We start from the raw sequence: 23,874 nt of genomic DNA, 5'->3' as shown, positions 1-23,874 counted from the left end.
AAATATCCATCCCATGAAGAAGAAGAAGGAGGAAATATCTTTTCTATAGCGCCTCTCAAGATAAAAATCACGAGGCGCTAAACAAAAACAAAAAAATGTAAAAATATATAAAAAAGAATTTAGAAAATGATTAAAACTATATTTAAAATGAGCAAAAAGTACGCAATTGTGATTAAAAATGTAAAGAAAGAGAGAGAGTGAATAGGAAAGAGGGAAATCAGTGGATCCTGAGGAAGGTGGAATAGGCAGGCAGAGCAGAACAAGGAGAGGGCGATGAAGGGCACACATAAGCCAGCCTGAATAAGTATCTTTTCAGCTGTTTTTTAAAGGAGACCACTGAGTCCACTGATCTCAGGCTCAGGGGGAGAGAGTTCCAGAGTCTGGGGGCCACAGCAGCAAATGATCTGTCACCTTTGGTCTTTAGCCTGGTGCCCTGCACAACCAGTAGGCTTTGGTCACTGGACCTCAGGGACCTGCTGGGGGTGTAGGAACTAAGAAGACACCAATTTAAGATGGTGTTTGTCCATGTAAGGCCCTATAGACCAGAACCAGGACCTTGAAATGAACCCTGATGTTGACTGGCAGCCAGTGAAGCTGGAGGAGAAGCGGGGTGATGTGGGTGTGTTTGGAGGACTTGGTCAGAAGCCGAGCACAGGCGTTCTGAACCACCTGTAGACGGTTCATGGAGGACCCAGGTCCTCAGACACGTGAAAAGAGAGTTACAGTAGTCTAAGCGTGAGGAGATGAAGGTGTGGAGAACTGTCTCATCCCGAGTGCCGGTGCCCACTTCCAATTTTAAACTGCACTTAGACACCGAAGGCTGTGGGTGCAGGCGGGGTGGTGCTGTGGCATTAGCTGGCATAGGCCAGACAATGCCCACACTGCCCGCTCACCACAGCCAATGAATACACCTCATCAACACACAACACTATTTTGGAGCAGGTGGAGGGAGACTAGGGGTCTTAGCACACCTCTGTTGTTGCTTGGCTTCCTGGGGCTGGAGACTAGGAGGGAGATCCGGTCGTCCTGTTGGGGTCTGGGGTGGTGGGTTGCTGTGCTCAGCGTTGGGCGGGGGAGTCTGCTCATCAGCACCCCAGCAGAAAGTGCCAAACTCTGGTAACCGGTGATGGTTGTACCCCATGTGCAGCAGTACTGGGACCAGAGTGAATAGGGTGTGTATGGGGAGCATGAGTGGGTGTCCGGCGTGCATTTTTGTAAGTCTTTGGTTGTATGTGCATGTGTGAGCATGAGGGAGGGAGTGTGTGACTGTGTTTGTGTATGACTGTATATGTCAGGTGGGGCCTTTGACTCCTCCCTTCTCCTGGGACTTCTTTTGATGATATAGATCTTCGTCTCCCCTCCCCCTGTCACACCTGGTGTGGGGTGTGGTGCCTTGGTCTGCCTGAGTGTTCGTGGCTCCCGGGTCAGGGGGTTTAAGATTTTTGGCATCTGGTGGGGTCCGGGTCCCTGGGCTCTGCTGGGTCCCTGGCGGGGGTGGTCGCCCCTGAGTCCCGGGTCGCTGGGTCCCGGGCTCATCCGGCTAGGGGGTGGGAGGCTGTGGGTGGGCCTGTGGGATTGCCGCTGATGTCTCCCGGGACTCTGCCGGCTGCTGGTTGTGGCCCCCCGGGGCGATCCTCTGTGCCTCTCGAGGGGAGCGGGGGCCTTTCTGGTTGCAGTCTCCTTGGGGTTCCTGTGTTCTGGGGCAATGCCTGGATCTCTGGGACTTGGAGCTCCCCCCGTCTCCTACGCATCTTTGGGGGGCAGATCTGTGGTCCCTCACACTCTCTATTGGACGCTCCTATAGAGAAACCTTACATAAACAAGCGCGTGTACACACACAGTTGCTCACATGGTGCTCTCAAAAGTATGGGCTTGGGCACGTTAAACACTTGTCTCAAGGCTGTCGTTGCCACTAAATGCACTATGATTTATTATCGTGTGATTGTTCAGTTAAACAATGTTGATTTTATATTTTATCATCAGGCTGACGCAGTGATAGCTTGCTCCTGATGTATTGTTGTGTGTCCCATTTTTTTCTATTCTTTCTCTTTCTGCAGGTCTAGAAGCAGATTCTTGTTAATTATTGTTTATTTTTGTGGAACCCCCTCCCCCTTACCCCCTTCTCCCCACCTTTTGTCTTTTCCTTTCTCTTTCACCTCTGTCTCCGTGTCTGGTCGGAATTACAAAGCATTCAAAATCAACAACAATAAAGTTTTAAGTATCAGGCGTGACATTAAACGCAGACGCTTTGATGCTCCACCTGAGAGTAAATCTGTAAGGCTTGTCACCAGCATTCAGACATCAATTCTGTTTGCTTCACAGCCAGACAGGACACGGAAAAAAAAAAAATAATAATAAGGGAGAGCCGCTAGGACCGATGGACTGTAAAGCACTTCTAAACGAAGATGAGAGTAAGATGTGGAGGGGGCATGCAGAGGTCTTCATAGAGTTAACTAGTTTGGTTAACTCTATGAAGACCCCGCCCCAGCACACCTCCACATCATCCTGCTGCACTGACTCCAAACGACAGAGTAAGGTTGTTACCTGTCCGGCTATACCCACCACTGTCTCTGTGGCAACAGCTGGGATGCAAACTGGAACTGATACAAGCATAAAGACACCAAAGGCACTGCCATTACCAACAGATAGACTTTGTGTGAAGAGATGGGCCAAAGCTCCAGAGCAGGGGCCTCATTTATCAAGCTTGCTTACGCACAAAACTGGGTCGGAAAACTGCATAAGCAACTTTCCACGCAAACTTTGGAATTTATGAAAGAAAACTTAGCGGAAAAATGTGCACAACTTGAAGTTGACTAAGGACCTGGCTTACACACATGTTGGACATGGAGAGCACCTGCAGTGCTGCTGCTGAGAAGATACAATTATGAAATCCTGCAGCATTATCACTTGTACCGCTTCGTTTTCACACAGAACAAGACCCCCCCCCCCCCCGCACACGCACACACACACACACACACACACGCACACGCACACGCACACGCACACGCACACGCACACGCACACACACACACACACACACACACACACACACACACACACACACACACACACACACGCGCACACGCGCGCACACACACACACACACACACACACAGCTTGAAGCACAGAATACGGAATGCAGAATATCAGCAGGGGGACAGATTGAGACATACGCTGTGTTTCAATTCAGGGTCTGCATCCTTCGAAGGACCCAGCCTACTCGGCCGACGTGGGCTGGGTCCTCCGTCGGCCGAGTAGACTGGATGTTAATGGCTGTGAATTTGGACAGGCCTAGCCTTCATGAATTCCCGCCACTCCCTCGGCGAATGTTCTGTCACCTAGCAACCGTGGAACCGCCGAGCAGAAGGGAGAAGGAACTTTAAACGATGGAGCTCGAAGTTTTATTTAGCTTTTTAATCATTTCCTTGACTGTTGGAGAGCTAATTCAGAGAAAATACTTTCGACAAGCTGAGCCTGAGCAAAGATGTGATCATATATAATACTTTCCAAGGGTCTTAATTTGACCAAAACCGATTTATCACCTTTTAAGACTTTTCAGACCCAGCGGATACCCTCTAGTAAACAATTCTCATTTGTAAACAAAATAAAATTCAAGTGTTTAATACAGAACTGATTTTATTTAGATATTTATTTTATATGTACATGTTTAATCTTCCTTAACCATTTTCTCTAGCAAAGTAAAAAGCTGTCAAAATTCTCCCTTCTCTCCTGTGCCCTCTGCTGCTCTGCCTCCCTCTGCAGCCTCATGTCCTCCCTGATCAGCTCCAGAAGCTGGTCATCGCTGTCACCTTCCCCTGGATGCCCATTTTCTCCAGAATAATCTAAACAAACATGTAAAAAAAAAACAGGAAGAGAAAATCTAGAGTAAAAGGACAACGGGTTATTCTTTTCATGTTTTCTCAGAAAAAACTAAACTTAAAATATGAGATGTTATTGTACCTCCATGCCACAGCCGCCGAATACTTAGCTCCAGTGAACATGTGGTCCATCTCCGCCCTAAGCTTAATAAATTCCGTGGTTTTCTCTTTTGTCCCTAAAATACAAACTTCTATTAAAATCTGGGATAACGTAGCGGGAGAAGTACGACACCGAGCGGCCGAACATTCGAGCCGAGACCGCAATACAAGCACTTTTACTGTAACATTTCCAACTAAAATAACGTTCATGTATCACAAAAAGCCCTTAACCCAACAGTTTTTAAGTTTATACTGACATTTATATGCGTAATCCTCTCCGACAACTCCCGCTTCACTGTCTGTTTTTAAAAGTTCTACCGTCCAACCCACAAGGGATATTGGGAAATGTAAACCATTGAAGGATACACCGGACCCATCCTTCATGCAGGCGAAAAGAAGGCCGGATTCATCGAACACATTTGAAGGAGTCTTCGAATTGGGACACTGTGACGTAACCGGCCGACAAAGGATGCAGACCTTGAATTGAGACACAGCCAGAATGTCATGCGTGTGTGTGTCCTGTCACTGTGACCCAATTAATCATACGCCCTGGCTACTTGGACAAGGGAGATCTCCATTTGGCTGACTGATTAGCATGTGTGACTTTTACCTGGAAGTCTGGGGATTGAATCTTGATCGGACCATTTTTTTAATCCGCCAGAGATCTCTCTGAAGAATTCACAACATTGACGGCTTCAGCAACGCTGTGCCACTCCGTGGATTTTCTCTTTTTTTTTTTTTTGCAAAAGTACTTCCTTTCATTTCTCCACCTCACCCACAAGTACCTCAATTTCTTCTTCTGTGAAATAGCGCTTCCTTGATCTGCCTTGATCTACGGTCGCCATCGTCATTGGCGGAGCGCTGCAACAGCCAGCTTATGTACATGCATGAGATCCACAAGGCACTTTGCATTGACTATTTATGGCAGTAAGTGAGGGCGGGATGTGACTAAAATGCAGCTGAGAAACATTCTGTTCTATTTCGTCTAGTCTTAGCCCTTAAGCGAGCTGCTATTGGAAGGGTGATCTCAGCATCAGCCAATCATGAAGAGCTTAAATGTACGCCCACCACGTGGGCACCCCCTTGTGGGTTATATAAGTGGAATGACCCCACTGTTCGCCTCCATTTTATCTTCACGCCAAGCTTAAGAGCTTCCTTTAAGAGCAATTATACAAGAAAAATCTACTCACCGACCATGTCCAGCGATGCCAGGACCTGCCCGGCCTGCCAGACGGGCTCCATCTCCAGCGGCGACTTGCACGCCAAGTGTAAGGTCTGTCTCGGGGCTCACCACGCTGGCCTGGCCTTGACCCCCAGGCCTCGTGCCCGTTTTGTACCACTCTGCCCGTGGCTGAAAAGGACCGCCGGGTCGAGTACTTCACCCCCACCACCGATGAGGAAATTCCGGTGGCTGGCACATACTCGCTGGACAAGGCGTTACAGTTCTTCAACGCCGGCCAGGAGCTGGCTGGCTCCTACCGACTGGACAATGTCATCGACAGCGAGGAGTACGGCGAAGCTGGCTGCCATAGCCCTTCTTCCCTCCTGTACAACACGGAGGTCGACCACGAGGCTGGCTGTCATAGCCCTTCTTCCCTCCTGTACAACACGGAGGTCGACGAGCCTCGCGAGGAGCACGACGAAGCTGGCTGCCATAGCCCTTCTTCCCTCCTGTACAACACGGAGGTTGACCACGAGGCTGGCTGCCATAGCCCTTCTTCCCTCCTGTACAACACGGAGGTTGACCACGAGGCTGGCTGCCATAGCCCTTTTCCCTCCTGTACAACACGGAGGTCGACCGCTAGGCTGGCTGCCATAGCCCTTCTTCCCTCCTGTACAATGCGGAGGTCGACGAGCCTCGCGAGGAGCACGACGAGGCTGGCTGCCATAGCCCTTTTTCCCTCCTGTGCAACACGGAGGTCGACCATGAGGCTGGCTGCCATAGCCCTTCTTCCCTCCTGTACAACACAGAGGTCAACGAGCCTCGCTCAGCGGGTCCTTCTGCCCCAGTGGCTTCTCACTCCTCCCTGCCAGCAGTTAGAGCACTGTCCAGGAGCTGCCCGCCATCATCTCCGCAGCTGCAGTCCGCAAGGGGCTAGCCGTTCCAGAACCGGCTCCGCCTGAGGTAGATGAATTGGCGGGAATTTTCGGGGCAACACAGACGCGCTGTCCAGACCCCGTCTGGCCACGCTTCCTCGCTGCCATGAGCTGATGGTCCGCCACCTTCTCCGAGCCTGCCGGGCTCAAGGTGCCAATTTCCACATATGTGCCCATTACCAAGGTCGAGGGCTTCTCCGACCTAGGCTGGCCATCCGTTCCCCCACTGGAGCTGGACTTGGCCTCGCTGTGTGGCGTCAAGAACCACCTCGCTGGACCGCGAGCAGTTCCCGCTTCTAAACATGACCAGCTGCTGAGGCGGCTCGCCGATCGCGCACACCAGTGCGCCTTCCAGACCGGCGCTGCAGGAAATAACATCGCCTTCTCGCCTTTGGCATTTCCAAAATGGTGGAGGAGCTTGACGCTCCTGTCGAGTCAGAAACCATCATTACTAAAACCGCTGATGCCATCCTCAATCTGTGCGCTGCTGTACTCACCGGTTCTGCTCGCATTGCTGCCTGGCAGACCCTTATCCAGCAGGCCTTGTGGCTCAAGGCCCTGCCCTCCATTCCTGAACACCTGCACAGGGAGCTGCCGGAAGGCCCCATCACCTCTGACGTTCTGTTTGGTCCCCATCTTACGAGCGTCATCGAAAGGGCTCAGACGGCGGCTGAACTTTCAGCAACGTGCGAGACCTGGCCCACTCTCGGTCAGCCTCGCACTCCGGCCGTTCCCCCAGAGGATGGGACGAACAGCGCGGAATCTCCAGGCACCCAGCTGCACGACCTCCTGCTGAGGCGGGACCAGGGAGTTGGCGGCCAAAAGTTCCGAATGAGCCAGCAGACACAGCCTTGGCAGTCTCAATCACAGGAACCTCGCCGAAAACAACCACGAAAACGACTCGTTGGGGGGAATGTGTGTGCTTATGACTGTAATGTTAACTCTGAATGATTTTGGTTTTGAAATAAAACCCAAAAAACGTCACATCGAGAGCACAGTCCTACAGTCCTCTGCAGAACCCTCTGCCGAATCCTCACACATGATGTTCTCCGCACCAAGCACTGCAGCACATCTGCATGTTCACACAGTCGGACTCGGTCATGTTACACGGCTTGCTGTAAGGGTGCTCTCCATTTGCGCACCGGCCCCAGCCTACGGCCAGGCCCGAGTCATCCCGCTTCCCCCACAACGTTGGTTGGGACTGGATGTCATGGCGCTGTCGCGACCACGCGCAAAGCGAGCACGTTGCGCGGCTCCATCCGCTGGCACTTTGTCGTTCCAGTGCACGGGCCCGGCTCCCACTCGTCATTCATCCTTGGACTCCACGCTCTGCGGTGCGGATCAGCCTCTTCCAGCTGTTTCAAACTCGCCCTTTCGAGCACAGCCCTCCATGGGTCGCTCCCAGTTCTCTGGTACGAGCGACGGCGGTAAGGGCGTGAACCCAATCTTCATGTGACCTCGAGCACACGTCCGCTGTCGGAACGCGCACACGAATGCCTCCCTTTCGGCTACTCGCTAGCCCAGCGCACTTTCTCCAAATGTCTGGAGACCGCGCTGCAGCCACTGCGCACGGCGGGAACGAGGGTTTTATTTTACCGGGACGATCTGCTCGGATGCGCCCGGTCCGAGGACAAGGCGTCAGAGCAAACCAGGAAATTAACAAAGCATCTGTCAACCCTGAGGTTTTCTATAAACTGGGGGAAGAACTCCATCCTTCCATCCCAGTCGATTGTGTTTCTCGGGGTGGAGCTGAATGCCTCCCTAATGAGAGCACGTTTGTCGCCGGTGAGAGCGGCAGATCTCACCACGGTGATCTCCCGCGTGCAACCCCGCAAGATCGTGAGAGCCCTGTTAGTCATGAGGCTTCTGGGCATGATGGCTGCAGCCCACTCGGCGGTGCTGCTAGGGTTGTTGCACTCGAGGCGCCTGCAACGCTGGTACATCCGCCTCCGGGTACACCCGATATGTCAGAAGAGACATATGTTGAGGGTTCCCCCCTCAGTGGGCAGGGAACTCGCTCACTGGGGGAATCCCTGCATCCTCTCACACGGGGTCCCCATCGGAAGTCCTACGTCACACGTATCTGTGTTTACGGATGCGTCACTGTCTGGGGTGGGGGGCACGTGCTTGTCCCATACGGCGGCAGATCGCTGGCCCTCCCACACGTACGAGCACATAAATGTGTTGGAGCTTATGACAGTGAGGAATGCGCTCAGACACTTCGCTGCCCTTCTAGATGGCCGTCATGTCGAAGTTCACACAGACAGCCAGGTGGCGGCAGCCTACATAAATCGCCAAGGGGGAGTTCGATCCCTCTCACTATTGCGCGTAGCCACAGGTTTACTGTGTTGGGCACATTTCCACCTGCTGTGCCACCTACATTCCGGGGATCCTGAATGTGGCAGCAGACATCCTGTCGAGAGGGGTCCCCGCGACTCCGACTGGCGTCTGCATTCCGCACTGATATCACAGATCTGGATCAGGTTCGGGGAACCGTCTGTGGATCTGTTCACGGCTCACGAAAACGCTCAGTGTCGTCTGTGGTTTTCCCTGAGTCTCCGGGACCAACCCCCGCTCGGGGCGGACGCCTTCTCACACCAGCCCTGGCCTCGAACGCTCCTTTATGCGTTTCCACCAGTCCCTCTGATTCCCCGTCTCCTGGACTGAGTTCGGTCAGAACAGCTCTCGGTAATTCTGGTGGCTCCCAGACGCCTGTCCTCGTCATGGTTTCCGGACCTGCAAGCGTTAGTGTCCGGCTCCCCGTGGAGACTCCTGCAAAGGGAGGACGCCCTTCCCCAGGTGGATGGGATAATCAAACATCCTCCAGAAATAGGCCATCGGCTGTGGGTCTGGCCGCTGAGCGGTCACACTTAGGGGTTTCTGGGCTGCCGCATGATGTGGTCGCCACGATTCAGAGTGCGTGGGCGCCTTCTACCATCACATCTTATGCTGCTAAATGGGCAGCTTTCCAGAAATGGTGCACAGAGCGGAATGTTCAAGCGCTCTCCTGCCAGCTGGCGGATGTCCTATCGTTTCTACAGATACTGATGGACAGGCACCTCGCATTCAGCACTATTAAAACATATGCTACAGCTATTTCATCCTGTCACCAGGTTTTTGGTGATAGATCTGTTTTCAGTCATCCCCTCACAAAACGTTTTCTAAAAGGTGTCAGAAGGAACAGACCTGTGTCCCGCCCGCTAGTGCCCCAGTGGGACCTAACGGTGGTTCTGCGCGGCTTATTTGAAGCCCCATTTGAACCCTTGGACCAGGTCTCACTCAAGTTCCTGTCACTTACAACTGCCTTGCTGCTGGCGCTGGCATCAGTCAAGAGAGTGAGCGACCTAACTAACCGCCCTCTCAGTGGCTCCCGCATGCCTCAGGATCCGGGAAGATGGCGTGTTTTATGCCCCAACCCAGCCTTTGTGCCCCAAAACATTAATGCTTCCTTCAAATCCAGGTCAATTTCATTGGCTGGACTTTTTCCTTCTCCCCATAATTCTGATGAGGAGGCGACTTCCCATCTTCTCTGCCCGGTGTGCGCGCTCGCACGATATGTGTCACGCACTTCAGGGATTCGCCCTTACTTGTACAGCTTACTTGCTACAGGGGAAGCAGCAGAAAGCAGAGCTAACAGGCTGTTTTGCAGGCAAATACTCTTTTAGTGGAACTCCAGGATTTTTATGGTATAACTCAGACAGAATCTACATGAGCTATTGTGGGAAGACATTTAAACTATTTTTACATACAGATACATGTATTTTTTATTCCATGTTACTTGGACGGGCTAAACAAGTTCATAGGTCTGCCTGCTCCTTTTTCAGTGAAACAAATGTATTATATGATGTAACTCTGACTGAATAATTATCTAAGTGAGTATGTTTGATAATAAATTTCTTTCCAGTAAACAGATCTGACATTTGTTCGTCAGAACAGGACAAATCAGATTCAATGTGCTTTCTGTCACGTGTTCTGTATTCTCCATCAAAAGAAAGTTATCCAGGACAGATAATCAATAATGAGTTAAATACATGCTTTTAATTAATTTTTACATCAAATCTATATTTTTGTCTAAAAGCTTTTTTTTTAAATTTTTTAGTTATTCTTTTCTTTCTTTTTAGATTGAAAACTACTACATTGCATTACAATGGAAGTGCTACACGGCCACATGCATCAACTGCAGCTGGTCAGCTAAGACACACCATAGTGTACACAAAGTACACTGCAGACAGGGGATGTAAGAAAATATCAATACGACAATATATCGCGATATATTTTCCCAGTGATATTGTATCGATATTCTCAAACTGTGTCTCTAAAATATCGATATGGCAATATATCGTGATATTTTTTCCTGAGATATTACATCCATTTTCAAAAGCAGTGTATCTAATTTTTGGAAGAATTTACATGCAAACATTTGTGTATTTTCTTTGTTTTTGGTGTACTTTAAATGTCGACCACTAGTTGGCAGCAGTGTGCATTGGGATTGGTTTCCACCATTGATATTTAAATCTCGCTATTATGGTTCGCTATTCCTACAATAAATTCAGTCAAAAATACACATCCCTACTGCAGACCAATCCCACCTCATGTAGTTCATAGGCTGTATAATAAACCCACAGTGATGGTTATGGATAAATATCTGTACTAATGGTAATCTTTTTCCATTGTTTCCAGTTGACAAGCAAATGGACCTATTGTTCGAGTCCGTGGTGGTGGATGCTCTATCATATCAGGAGTCTAAGTACCTGTGCTTGAACCTCTCTGTGTCTAGTTCAAAAGACCTGAAAGACCTGCTGTAAGCAGGCACAGATTAATATTTTAAAAGAACCTGTAAGGTGAGCAACACAACAGAATATAAATCTTAATTATTATTGTACGCTGTACAGCTAGAGTAAACTTGCATGCTAAGAAGCCACGTATGATTACATCGCCTACAGGTTGCCTGATGCTCAACTTCGGGCAGCTGCGTGTGACTGTACTCCCGTGGAACAACCGCCTGTGGGAGGAGTCGTCGTGTTGCTGTCAGGAGTTTGGGTCGGAGTCCTGGGTTTGCGTTCCCTTTAATCTCTTCCTTAGCCTTGCTAGTCACCATTGCAGAGCACCATGGAGAGGCTTACCTGAAAACTCTTCTCATGGGGCAGGCACATCCTCACACACCTGTAACCCCATCCTTGAATAAAAGCTGGTAGCTGGTCACTCATCAGAGTGTTTTAACCCATATCTAGCCCACGACTCTGCCATTTTTCAAACTTACGTTCTCATTTTCTATGCAGATCTATGATTAAAGATTAAAGTCCCATTTAGTCGTCACACACACACACACACAGGTGTGTGGTGAAATTTATTCTCCGCATTTGACCCATCCCCTGGGGGAGCGGTGAGCTGCAGACAAGCCGCGCTCGGGAACTATTTGGTGGTTTAACCCCCCAAACCAACCCCTTAATGCCGAGTGTCAAGCAGGGAGGGATTGGGTCCCATTTTTTCGAGAGGGTGCTCGCTGCAGAACTACAAAGGCGGAGCTGCACCATAAGGTGGAGCTGCACCAGAGTCAGCCCCGCCCATTCACGCAAACTCAGCCCAGCCCACTGACTTCCGTTTTTGTTTTCAACTTTATCGCAAACTGACCTGACCCACATGAATTACGGCTGTTACTAGTTTACAGTCGTTAATGCTATGTTCTATGCTCCAATTAAACAAGATAAATATAACTTGCTACATGACAAAGTCTGAATATATCCCGAAATAAAAAAGTTTCTCTTAGCGAATATCTGCCCACAGCCGCTCTAATAAAACTCCTGTACAACAGCATGTACCACCACCATGTGGGTTCTGTTAGTCCAGTGGCAAGATCGTTTGAGTTAAGTTTTGCTTTCCCCTCAGCTGATGCTGGTTCGATTCTCGGTGGGGTCGGCAACAATCTATTTAGCCAGCTGAAACATTGAATTTGTTCATATTTTAGTTGTAATGTTCATTTTCAGCAAAATATTTATGTCTCTACAAGTTCTTTGAATTTGGTCGTTCCTAAACAGCATTTTAGTTGAAACTCTGCTCACAGATGGACTCACACTGGCTAAATAAACAAATGAATAAATAAAAAAACACATTAGTCATTATATGTTAAACGGCATACCAATAAATTGTTGTAAACATAGTACTGGCAAGTGTAGCTAGAAATGAGGAAAAGAGATTATAGGATATTTCCACTGCTGGGAGGCGAACCCGCGCAAAACTGCACGTCAACCTGACACCATCACCACTACACCACCATATCTGATAAAAACTAGGTGGCGTTACATTTTATTATGCTATTTAGAGTGTCTTTGGAGATGGGATGTATGGTTTATTGGCGGTGTCTCAGTAGAAGTCATTTCAGAAATAATTTGTCAGAAAATTCACAGAATATCCAGATTTGAGAACCAAAACCAGACCCGCTTCGGGGGAGGAGACCAAATTGAAGCTGAGATGGGAAGAAAATGCATGAATGAGGCCAAAAATGGCTTTGGCGTGTTTCTTATGAGGAAATGACAATATAACATGATTAAAAGTTCCAAAAGTTAGATTTTTAATTATATGGAACCTTTACAAAAACTGTTCAATTCACTTCTCAACTCCGTCCTCAATCTTGCATTTTTTAGCCATAACACCCTCTTTGGTTCCAGAATGCTATAAAGCCTGACAACTGGAAGGAATTGGACTGACTCTGATAGAATGGGCGGGGCTGATTCTGGAATGGGCGGGTCTGACTCTGGTGCAGCTCCACCTTCTGGTGCAGCTCCGCCTTTGTGGTTCTGCAGCGAGCACCACTTGATTTTTTCCAAAGTCTTTGGTATGACCCGACCAGGAGTCGAACCCCTGATCTCCCGATCTCAGGGCGGACACTCTACCACTAGGCCACTGAATCGGTGGTAAAATGGGAATTCTTTCCTTGAAGATCCTGATCACACAACCATACTGGCAGTCGGCTTACCCACTACCTTCTGCTCACCCGCTTGCAACTCATGCTGTCATTCTCCCAGACTTCTGGTTGTTTCTCCACCATTCTGCTGTCTCCCGTCTGCGCTACAACTTCAGACCGTAAGTACCTAAACTTTTCCTTTTGTAAGACTCTCTTTAGTCATTACTAACACTCAGTTTTACCTCAGGGCCTTCTGATCTTTAAACACTAAAACCTGTGGCTCCATCTCCGTGGCGTTTCTGTGTCTCTGTAAGCTACCTGCACAGTCTAAGAAAAACCTGACCTCTTGCCTCTTTCTAACCTCTGCTCTTCCTCGCAGAAGCTTCTGGTTCCTGATCTCCAGCTGTTACCTCTTCAGTCATCCGTCAAACATTTTAATAAACTGTTTTCAGCTCATTTGTCTCCTGAGTTTCTCTGCATGAAGGTCAGGTTGTTGCAAAAATCATGACATTAGCAATTATTTTGCACCACTCTGTTAAACAGCTGGTATTAATTTCAAGTGTATCTTTAAAAATACATTGAACGTCAACGTGAATGAAAGGCATCCGTTCAGCTTTCAGTGTCTAATGCAGGATTTTATGGACAGGCACCAAAACAGGAAATTTATAAATTGAGATTTATTTACTAAATCAGGTAAACCATAATAAACTAATAATGTTTAAAGTCCAGAGGAGGGAGGAAGGCTTTATAGCAGGGGTATTCAATTCTAGTCCTGGATGGCTGGTATCCAGCACGTTTTAGTTGTTTCCCTGCTCCAACACACTTGAATCCGTGGTTGAATTACCTGTGCAGCAGCTCTGCAGAAGCCTAATTATCTGCTGACTGAAATCAGGTGTGTTGAAACAGAGTTAAAACTAAAACGTGCTGGAAACCGGCCCTCCAGGCCCAGAAGTAAATACCCCTGCTTTATAGGCGCAGAGAACTCCCATCATGATCCTGGAGACGGCACAAGGAGATGACATGAGTGTGCCCTCCAGGATCACACCAACACCACCTGACCACACGGAGGCATGTGCCTGTAAGAAAGAAAAACAGGTGATGTATGAGTTCTAAACAAAAACTACGAACAAAATCTATTTTACAGTTGTTTAACCTGCTGAGCATCGCCTCCCCAAAGAGCTGCACAAAGGTGCAACTGGCTCAGAACCAGGGTGCTCCGTTATGCAGGTGGTCACCTCCTCCTGCTGACACCCGAGGATTACCTACAACAAAGGGAAAACTGATATCAATAAGGAAATAATTAAATCAGAGCTAAAAGTTTAATTTTAGTGTGACGTTTGAGATTGTGGGAAATAAATGTGGACATGATTTTTATTGTGGGGTCAGTACCTTGGGCATTTCTCTGTAGCAACATTTTGTCTGGCTGACAATGAAGTAGAAAAGTCACCAGTTGAGGCAGAGTATTACTCCAGCTAAGCTAAATGTAGCTAAACTAGACACTAGTCACCAGACTATAGTTACTATAGATTTTATTAGATTTAATGAAGGCATCAGCTGTGACATAGAAATTGGTGTGTGTTTATGTGTGTATTAGGTGTGACAGAAAAAGAAGAGGGTTGTAATTATTTCGATGCCAAACAAGCTTGTAAAATAAAAATGCTAGATCAGTGCTTCCCAACTATCTCTAACCAGTACCTCACAAAATATATAACTTTGTTTTATCCATTGTTTACATTTAGTGTCCCACTTCCTCAAGTGCTTATGTGACATCTGTTTCACTTCAGAGATGTAAAAGTGGTATCAAATGTACTGTTCATACAAACTTAAGTAATAAAAACATCAGAGATGGATCTGGTTTAGGGTGACCGAAAGCACATTGAATCAGATTTGTCCTGTTCTGACAAACAAATGTCAGATCGGTATACTGGTAAGAAATTCATTATCAAACATACTCACTTAGATAATTATTCAGTCAGAGTTACATCATAAAATCCATTCGTTTCACTGAAAAAGGAGCAGGCAGAACTATGAACTTGTTTAGCCCGTCCAAGTAACATGGAATAAAAAATACATGTATCTGTATGTAAATGTAGTTTAAATGTCTTCCCACAATAGCTCGTGTAGATTCTGTCCGAGTTATACCATAAAAATCCTGCAGTTCCACTAAAAGAGTATTTACCTGCAAAATAGCCTGTTAGCTCAGCGACATGCCCGGATTAACGCAAAGGCAAAGTAGGCACGTGCCTAGGGCCTGATTGGCTGGATGGGGCCCAGACAGAGGGACAAAATAAAAAAATAATTAAATCAAAAATAAAATGTACAAATGTCCTGTGATAGAATTTGTAGAGAGGACTCGTCCTCTCTACAATCTATTTCAATATTTATTAACTAAAAATAGTGACAATGTTTATCTTAACCATAGACTGTTACATTAACTACATCACATTAACGCCAGCCTATCACAGTAGCCTATAACTTGGGCGCCACCCAATTAAGGACGTCAAGAGAAGGAAGCGGTCAGAGTGGAGCGGGATCATCGAGCGGGACACGATTAAGCTAGTAGCAGGTGTTTTAGGTTAACTTTCGCGAGGCTTTCAGGTGCAGCAAAACGTAAAAAGAAAAAAAGAGAAGAGGAACAAAAGAAGAAACAGCGGGGGGCTTTAAAGAAGTTTCTGTCGGGTTGCTCGGGCAGCCGTCCGACAGCTGTGAACCCTCTGGAGTCAGCAGAGCCAGAGGCCGGGCCGGAGGAGACACGGCCCGAAGACGAGGTGGAAGATGCGGCGGGAAATGCGACGGAAGACGTTGTTGCGCCATCAACATCAACGCAGTCGCAGAAAGAACTGGAAGGACAGCAGCCAGCCAGAAGTGAGCCCAACATACAGCAGGAGCCTCCAGACCCAGAAAGGGTATTAAGAAGAAGAACCTACCCATCTGATCCTGCAAAATGGTGCGAAATTGATGACAGGATGCGTGAGTACTTTGCCCTAAACCATCCCTCCCAAAATATTGGAGATTTCTCTGCATCACAGAGGAAATACGGAGACCTAAACCGAAGCTTAACCAAGGAACATTTCTTTAGAAAAAAGCTAAATGGAGAAACGCCGTCAAGAAAATGGTTAGTGTACTCACCGTCTACTGGAACTGTATTCTGTTTCTGCTGCAAGTTGTTCAGTGTAAGAGACAATCAATTTGTCACTGGATATAATGACTGGAAAAACTGTGCTAATCGCTTGCATGATCATGAGAATAGTATGGGTCATCGTACTGCTGTGCTGAGTCTATCATCTATCAAGAAGACAGGAGGAGACTGGAGAGAAGAGGAGCAGAGAAGAAGACAGGAGGAGACTGGAGAGAAGAGGAGCAGAGAAGAAAGGAGGAGACTGGAGAGAAGAGGAGCAGAGAAGAAGAAAGGAGGAGACTGGAGAGAAGAGGAGCAGAGAAGAAAGGAGGAGACTGGAGAGAAGAGGAGCAGAGAAGAAGACAGGAGGAGACTGGAGAGAAGAGGAGCAGAGAAGAAGACAGGAGGAGACTGGAGAGAAGAGGAGCAGAGAAGAAGACAGGAGGAGACTGGAGAGAAGAGGAGCAGAGAAGAAAGGAGGAGACTGGAGAGAAGAGGAGCAGAGAAGAAGACAGGAGGAGACTGGAGAGAAGAGGAGCAGAGAAGAAAGGAGGAGACTGGAGAGAAGAGGAGCAGAGAAGAAGACAGGAGGAGACTGGAGAGAAGAGGAGCAGAGAAGAAAGGAGGAGACTGGAGAGAAGAGGAGCAGAGAAGAAAGGAGGAGACTGGAGAGAAGAGGAGCAGAGAAGAAAGGAGGAGACTGGAGAGAAGAGGAGCAGAGAAGAAGACAGGAGGAGACTGGAGAGAAGAGGAGCAGAGAAGAAAGGAGGAGACTGGAGAGAAGAGGAGCAGAGAAGAAGACAGGAGGAGACTGGAGAGAAGAGGAGCAGAGAAGAAAGGAGGAGACTGGAGAGAAGAGGAGCAGAGAAGAAAGGAGGAGACTGGAGAGAAGAGGAGCAGAGAAGAAGACAGGAGGAGACTGGAGAGAAGAGGAGCAGAGAAGAAAGGAGGAGACTGGAGAGAAGAGGAGCAGAGAAGAAAGGAGGAGACTGGAGAGAAGAGGAGCAGAGAAGAAAGGAGGAGACTGGAGAGAAGAGGAGCAGAGAAGAAAGGAGGAGACTGGAGAGAAGAGGAGCAGAGAAGAAGACAGGAGGAGACTGGAGAGAAGAGGAGCAGAGAAGAAAGGAGGAGACTGGAGAGAAGAGGAGCAGAGAAGAAGACAGGAGGAGACTGGAGAGAAGAGGAGCAGAGAAGAAAGGAGGAGACTGGAGAGAAGAGGAGCAGAGAAGAAAGGAGGAGACTGGAGAGAAGAGGAGCAGAGAAGAAAGGAGGAGACTGGAGAGAAGAGGAGCAGAGAAGAAAGGAGGAGACTGGAGAGAAGAGGAGCAGAGAAGAAGACAGGAGGAGACTGGAGAGAAGAGGAGCAGAGAAGAAAGGAGGAGACTGGAGAGAAGAGGAGCAGAGAAGAAAGGAGGAGACTGGAGAGAAGAGGAGCAGAGAAGAAGACAGGAGGAGACTGGAGAGAAGAGGAGCAGAGAAGAAAGGAGGAGACTGGAGAGAAGAGGAGCAGAGAAGAAGACAGGAGGAGACTGGAGAGAAGAGGAGCAGAGAAGAAAGGAGGAGACTGGAGAGAAGAGGAGCAGAGAAGAAGACAGGAGGAGACTGGAGAGAAGAGGAGCAGAGAAGAAGACAGGAGGAGACTGGAGAGAAGAGGAGCAGAGAAGAAAGGAGGAGACTGGAGAGAAGAGGAGCAGAGAAGAAGACAGGAGGAGACTGGAGAGAAGAGGAGCAGAGAAGAAGACAGGAGGAGACTGGAGACTTAAGAGGAGCAGAGAAGAAGACGGGAGGGGGAAACTGGGCACAAGTGGTGAGAGTATGAGAGTAGATACTATTTTGTAAATATGTGTTCTGTCATGGGTGTTTTGTGTCATGGGGGTGTGGCTATGGCAATTAAAGGATACTATTTGCACACTGCAATTGACTAATTAATTAAAAACAAAGTAGTTGTAGTATTTTGTTGTTTAGTAGCAGTAATATGCAGTTACTAGCTGTCCACTGCATTTTTTGTTTTCTTGAGAACCTCCTTGAAATGACCAGGACCCCCCATTGTCCCCCAATAAAAATTGTCTGGAGCCACTGCTGGTTAAATGTAAACAGAGCAAATAAGATAAATATATTTGCTCTGTTTACATAGTTTAATGACACCTAGTGGTTATTTACTGGTACTACTGCCTTAACATTGACACTCCCAATAGATAAGATGAGGATAATTTATTATCATTTAATACAGCTGTGTAATGATGTATAAATTATTAATGTTAAAAAATAGTCTGATAGAATGTTTAACATACAACACATGACTTATTCTGGCATACAAACAAGCAATTTGTAACCAAAAACTAGGCTATGTAAAATGTGAATGAACTTTTATTAGTAACTTTGGTAAGTTTCAGATTTCAGTTCATTAAATAACATCGATTGGGGGGGGGGGGGGGGAGTGGGGGGGGGGGGGGCAAAAAATGCAGCCTAGTGTAGTTCATTTATTTAATCTGGCTCTGCTCAGCGAGTTAGCAGTACACAGGTTAGCTCCAGTAGCTGCAAAGTCTCTGATGTTCCACAGGTTCCTGAAAAATTAGCAAACTTATTAACATAAACTGCAATAATTAATTCCATGAAACCAGTAATGAATATGTTAAAATGAGTTTTTAATACGAGGATTGCGCATATAAATGTCAGTATAAACTTGAAAACTGTTAGGCTAAGGACTTTTTGTGATACATGAACGTTATTTTAGTTAGAAATGTTACAGTAAAAGTGCTTGAATTGCGGTCTCGGCTCGTATGTTCGGCCGCTCGGTGTCGTACTTCTCCCGCTACGTTTTCCCTGATTTTAATAGAAGTTTGTATTTTAGGGACAAAAGAGAAAACCAGGGAATTTATTAAGCTTAGAGCGGAGATGGACCACATGATCACTGGAGCTAAGTATTCGGCGGCTGTGGCATGGAGGTACAATAACATCTCATATTTTAAGTTTATTTTTTTCTGCGAAAACATGAAAGGAATAACCCGTTGTCCTCTTTTCTCTTCCTGTTTCTTTTCTGACATGTTTGTCAAGACTATTCTGGAGAAAATGGGCATCCAGGGGAAGGTGACAGCGATGTCCAGCTTCTGGAGCTGATCAGGGAGGACATGAGGCTGCAGAGGGAGGCAGAGCAGCAGAGGGCACAGGAGAGAAGGGAGAACTTTGACAGCTTTTTACTTTGCTAGAAAAAAATGGTTAAGAAAGATTAAACATGTACATATAAAAGAAATATCTAAATAAAACCAGTTCTGCATTAAACTCTTGAATTTTATTTTGGTTTACAAATGAGAATTGTTTACTAGAGGGTATCCGCTGGGTCTTAAAGTCTTAAAAGGTGATAAATGGGTTTTGGTCAAATTAAGACCCTTAGAAAGTATTAAAAACTATTATCTTTGCTCAGGCTCAGCTTGTCGAAAGTATTTTCTCTGAATTAGCTCTCCAACAGTCAAGGAAATGATTAAAAAGCTAAATAAAACTTCGAGCTCCATCGTTTAAAGTTCCTTCTCCCTTCTGCTCGGCGGTTCCACGGTTGCTAGGCGACGGAACGTTCGCCGAGGGAGAGGCGGGAGTTCATGAAGGCTAGGCCTGTCCAAATTCACAGCCGTTACCATCCGGTCTACCCGGCCGACGGAGGACCCAGCCCACGTCGGCCGAGTAGGCTGGGTCCTTCGAAGGATGCAGACCCTGAATTGAGACACAGCCAACGTTCATGTATCACAAAAAGTCCTTAACCTAACAGTTTTCAAGTTCATGCTGACATTTATATGCGCAATCCTCTCCGACAGCTCTCGCTTCACTGTCCGCCATTGTTTTTAAGTTTTTCTGCGGGCCGGGCCGCAAGGCATCTTGGGAAATGCTACCTATTGAAGGATACACCGGACCCATCCTTCATGCAGGCGAAAAGAAGGCCGGATTCGTCGACCGCATTTGAAGGAGTCTTCGAATTGGGACAGGCCGAGTCGCGGCGCTGTGACGTAACCGGCCGACGAATCCGGCCGACGTAGGATGCAGACCCTGAATTGAGACACAGCCTTAGTGAGGACAGCCAGTTTGCTGATAAATGAAATAGCCAATCGTAGTAGAGCCTTTCTAGCCAATCAGAGATGAGAAAGGCGGGATCTTCCTTGGACATCCTAGAATTCCAAATCATGCTCCCAGGGCGCCTGTGGCTACAAAGTAGCTCACCATCACTAGCGGTGTGAATGCATGAAAGCGTCTTTGGGTGTCCTAAAAAGCGCGATATAAGTTCAATGATGATTATTATTATTGTTTCATGATGAACTGGACCCTATGTGACTCACCTGCTGGGTTTTATTGTGAACAGTGAAAACCTCCCAGAGTCGTGAGCGTTTGAACCTCTGACCACTGGAGTCTGGTTTTCTCCGTGACTTTGGACAAATTCAGCTTTGGTTTCAGTTTCTGTATTAATGTTGACTTTTATTTGAGCGTGGTTTTATTCTTTACTTTAGTCGGTGTCGGGGCTTATTGTGAACTAAACTAAATCTTAAGTTTTTGTCTCCTGTCCCGTCTCATACAGGGAAAACATCAGGGGTCAAAGGTCGTTTATTTTCAGCGTCTTGTATCTCTGACATGATTTTGTGTAACATTCCTGTTTAATTACATTCCTGCTGCAGGAAAAACTTTCTGTCCATAATAAACCCAGGGTCAGGGTCAGGACCTGGACCAGAGCAGGTCCTGTTGGGCTGTGGAGTCCACAACATGATCTTCATCCTTAATCAGAGCCAAAATGGCAGCCAGCTGCATTAGATCTGAGGTCATTTAGCTGAAACTGTTTATGAGCTCAACTGTCTCTAAACTATAGAAACAAACACGGCAGCTTTTAGCCGTCTGGTTTATTTAGTCAGAGGCTTTGGCAGCAAATAGCAGCGGTACACAAGGAGGAGTTCACGTCAGCTCCTAAACATCTGGAACAAAACAACTGAATTTATTTACAGAACATCCCATCATCTCCAGACTAGATCTTCCATTCTGCAGGGGTCTTCCTGGGACCCATACTCCTCCATCTTCCACAGGTCCTGGGGGACAGGTCTGTGGCCCCTCACACTCACTATTGGACACCAGTGTGTGTACGCACACAGGTGCTCACAAGTATAGACTCAGGGGTCGCCTTGGGCAGTGGCGGTTTTATCATTAGGCATAGGTCGGCGGCCGCCTGGGGCTCCCAACATAAGGTGGGCCCCTCACCCTGACCACCGGCACCCCTCTGTTAGTCCCACAATGGACTATTCCTTTAAGACACCGATGCACAAACAGGAAGTGATTGGTAGTAATTCCACTCCAATCCAGTTGGTGGCAGTAATGCACCAAATTGTTGTTTGCCAAGTGCCATAAGACCACAAATAAAAAGAATAAGAAGAAGAGAGGTGGGAGCGTTGGTAACAAACTCGAAGCGGTAGTCAAAACATTAGATATGAAATGGAGTTATCCTAGTGGCTCCAATAAGAGAAAGAAGCAGCTTGCTTTAAAAAAGCTTTTATCTTCGCTTCCAAAGTGACGTCGTTTTGCTATGTAAACATCAAAAGGAAGCAGAAGGGGAAGACGATGGAAATGTTTAAAGGGAGGAAAACATGGACCAAAATGGAAAATAGAAGAAAAATTAAATAAAGGCAAAAGCACAGGAGCACTGACAGGAAGAAGAAAGCACTCAAAGGGAAGGAAAGACAGGAAAAAAGCAGAGGACTAACAAAAGGGAAAATAACTCATGTCAGAAGATGGGAGAGTTTTGCAAATCCAGTTAAAGGTAAGATTGTCGAAAATTTTGTGTAAGGGAGCCCCATGCCTGTGTTCGCCTTGGTTCCCTAAATTGCTAAATCCGCCACTGACCTTGGGCGATGGTTGGCACTAACTACACTGTGAAGTGTTTATGACCGTGTGCTTTCCAGTAGCATTACTGTTATAACCTGAGTGATATGTTGTATTTTCTCTCTTTCTGAAGGTGTAGAAGAAGAGTCTTGTACTTCCTGTATTGTTTATTTTGTGGAGCCATAACTCAGATGGAGATGCAGTAGAAATATTAGGAAGTTTCATCCTTTAAACTCAAGATCGTTCTCATAGAAAAGCTGATATAGAGCTATTCTACAACAGATGACATTTAAGTCAATAATCAGTTCTTCTGTGTTAAATTAAAGTGCAAACATTTGAGCCAAATCTGTTTGAGGGGGCGTGAACTTTATTTGAGGGGGCAATGCCCCCTCTTGCCCCACCGTAGAGCCAGGCTGGCTGATGACAAATGTGTCACATGACTGTTTTCAGTAGGTCAAACGTATCATTTTGTTTTCACTGTAGGATCTGAACCTTTGAGAGTGTTGTCTTTTGGAGTTTGTCCACTCAGAGGGACAAGCTCTGCATCGACTCATTATTCTGACATTGGTGTCCGTCCACTCATGGCCACTGGGAGGCCATGGAAGGACAGGTACACCCAGTCCACAAGTGTTGGTTTATGAGCAGGTTCACCACCCTAACCCTGAAGAGCACAGCTTCAGGTCTCCATGGCAACAACAATGTCTGAAAGAGTTAAAAAGTCCCAGAGACAGAAAAACCAACGTGTGATGGTGTGTTTGAGTCATTATGAAACGGCTCTACTGACCGACTGAATACTAAACTGCAATCAGATTCAATTTGTCCTGCAGAACATCGTGTAGCTGCTCAAGATCGACAACAAAAAGAACACGCCTCCTGCTGGGATGGGTGGAGGTCAGAAACTCGTTAACCCGGTGGAGACGAGTCCCAGTTTCACATTTTATTGGCTGTTGCCATGGCGACCTCATTGTTCCTGACAGGAAGCAGCTTTTGCTTAAATGTTTACTTCTATTTATGTTTATGTTTACTACTAAAGTTGTAAGGAAGGGATGCAAAACGTTCATCTGCAGAAATAAAACCAGCAGCAACAAACTTCTCCAGATGCCTAAAGGGCCTGATCACAATCCTGCTGAACATCTGGAGAAGGAACTCTTCAGACCTGAGACAGTTTGTTCATGACGTTTGTCAAAGGAGCTGTGGACAGGTGGGAAGTCCCACTGGGGTGGACCAGCGTACTTGTGGACAGGTGAGTTTTTATAAGCAGCTCATGTTTTTATTTGCATGATTCAATGGAAGGAAACCAAACTCGCTTGGATAAAAAGATCCAAACAGGACCGATTATTCCTGTGATCACTGCTGTGAGAGGTTCTGATTCTGGCTGAGAAGATGAGATCAGTGATGATCCTTCACCCAGAGATGAAGCTCCACGCAGACTGTCTCTGGATCAGCCTCTCCAGCGCCATCAAGTGACTCGTTCACACGTTAGAGTCATGATGAGCTGCAGGCATTAGCAGCAGTTTGGGTCACACACACACACACACACACACACACACACACACACACACACACACACACACACACACACACACACACACACACACACACACACACACACACACACACACACACACACACACACACACACACACACGCACACACCAATGTCTTGCCCAAGGACACAACAGCAGCGTTTTGTGGTGGGAGTTGGGATTGAACCTGCAGCCTTCCGAGAACTGGCCAACCCGCTCTACCTCCTGAGCTACTGCTGACCAGTATTCAGAGTAAATGTCACAGTTTTGGTTTAAATCCACAAGTGGTTCCTTTACCAACTGAGCTGTCATGACCTTTGACCTCCTAGGGTCTGAGGTGGTGATCTTTGACCCCTGGGTAAATGTCGGAGCTGTAATGAAACTGTCCTCCTGCAGGGGACAGGCTAGTTG

The sequence above is a fragment of the Nothobranchius furzeri genome, chromosome 10 (assembly GCF_043380555.1).
Source record: "Nothobranchius furzeri strain GRZ-AD chromosome 10, NfurGRZ-RIMD1, whole genome shotgun sequence".
NCBI lineage: Eukaryota > Metazoa > Chordata > Actinopteri > Cyprinodontiformes > Nothobranchiidae > Nothobranchius > Nothobranchius furzeri.
This window is presented reverse-complemented; position numbering follows the sequence as displayed.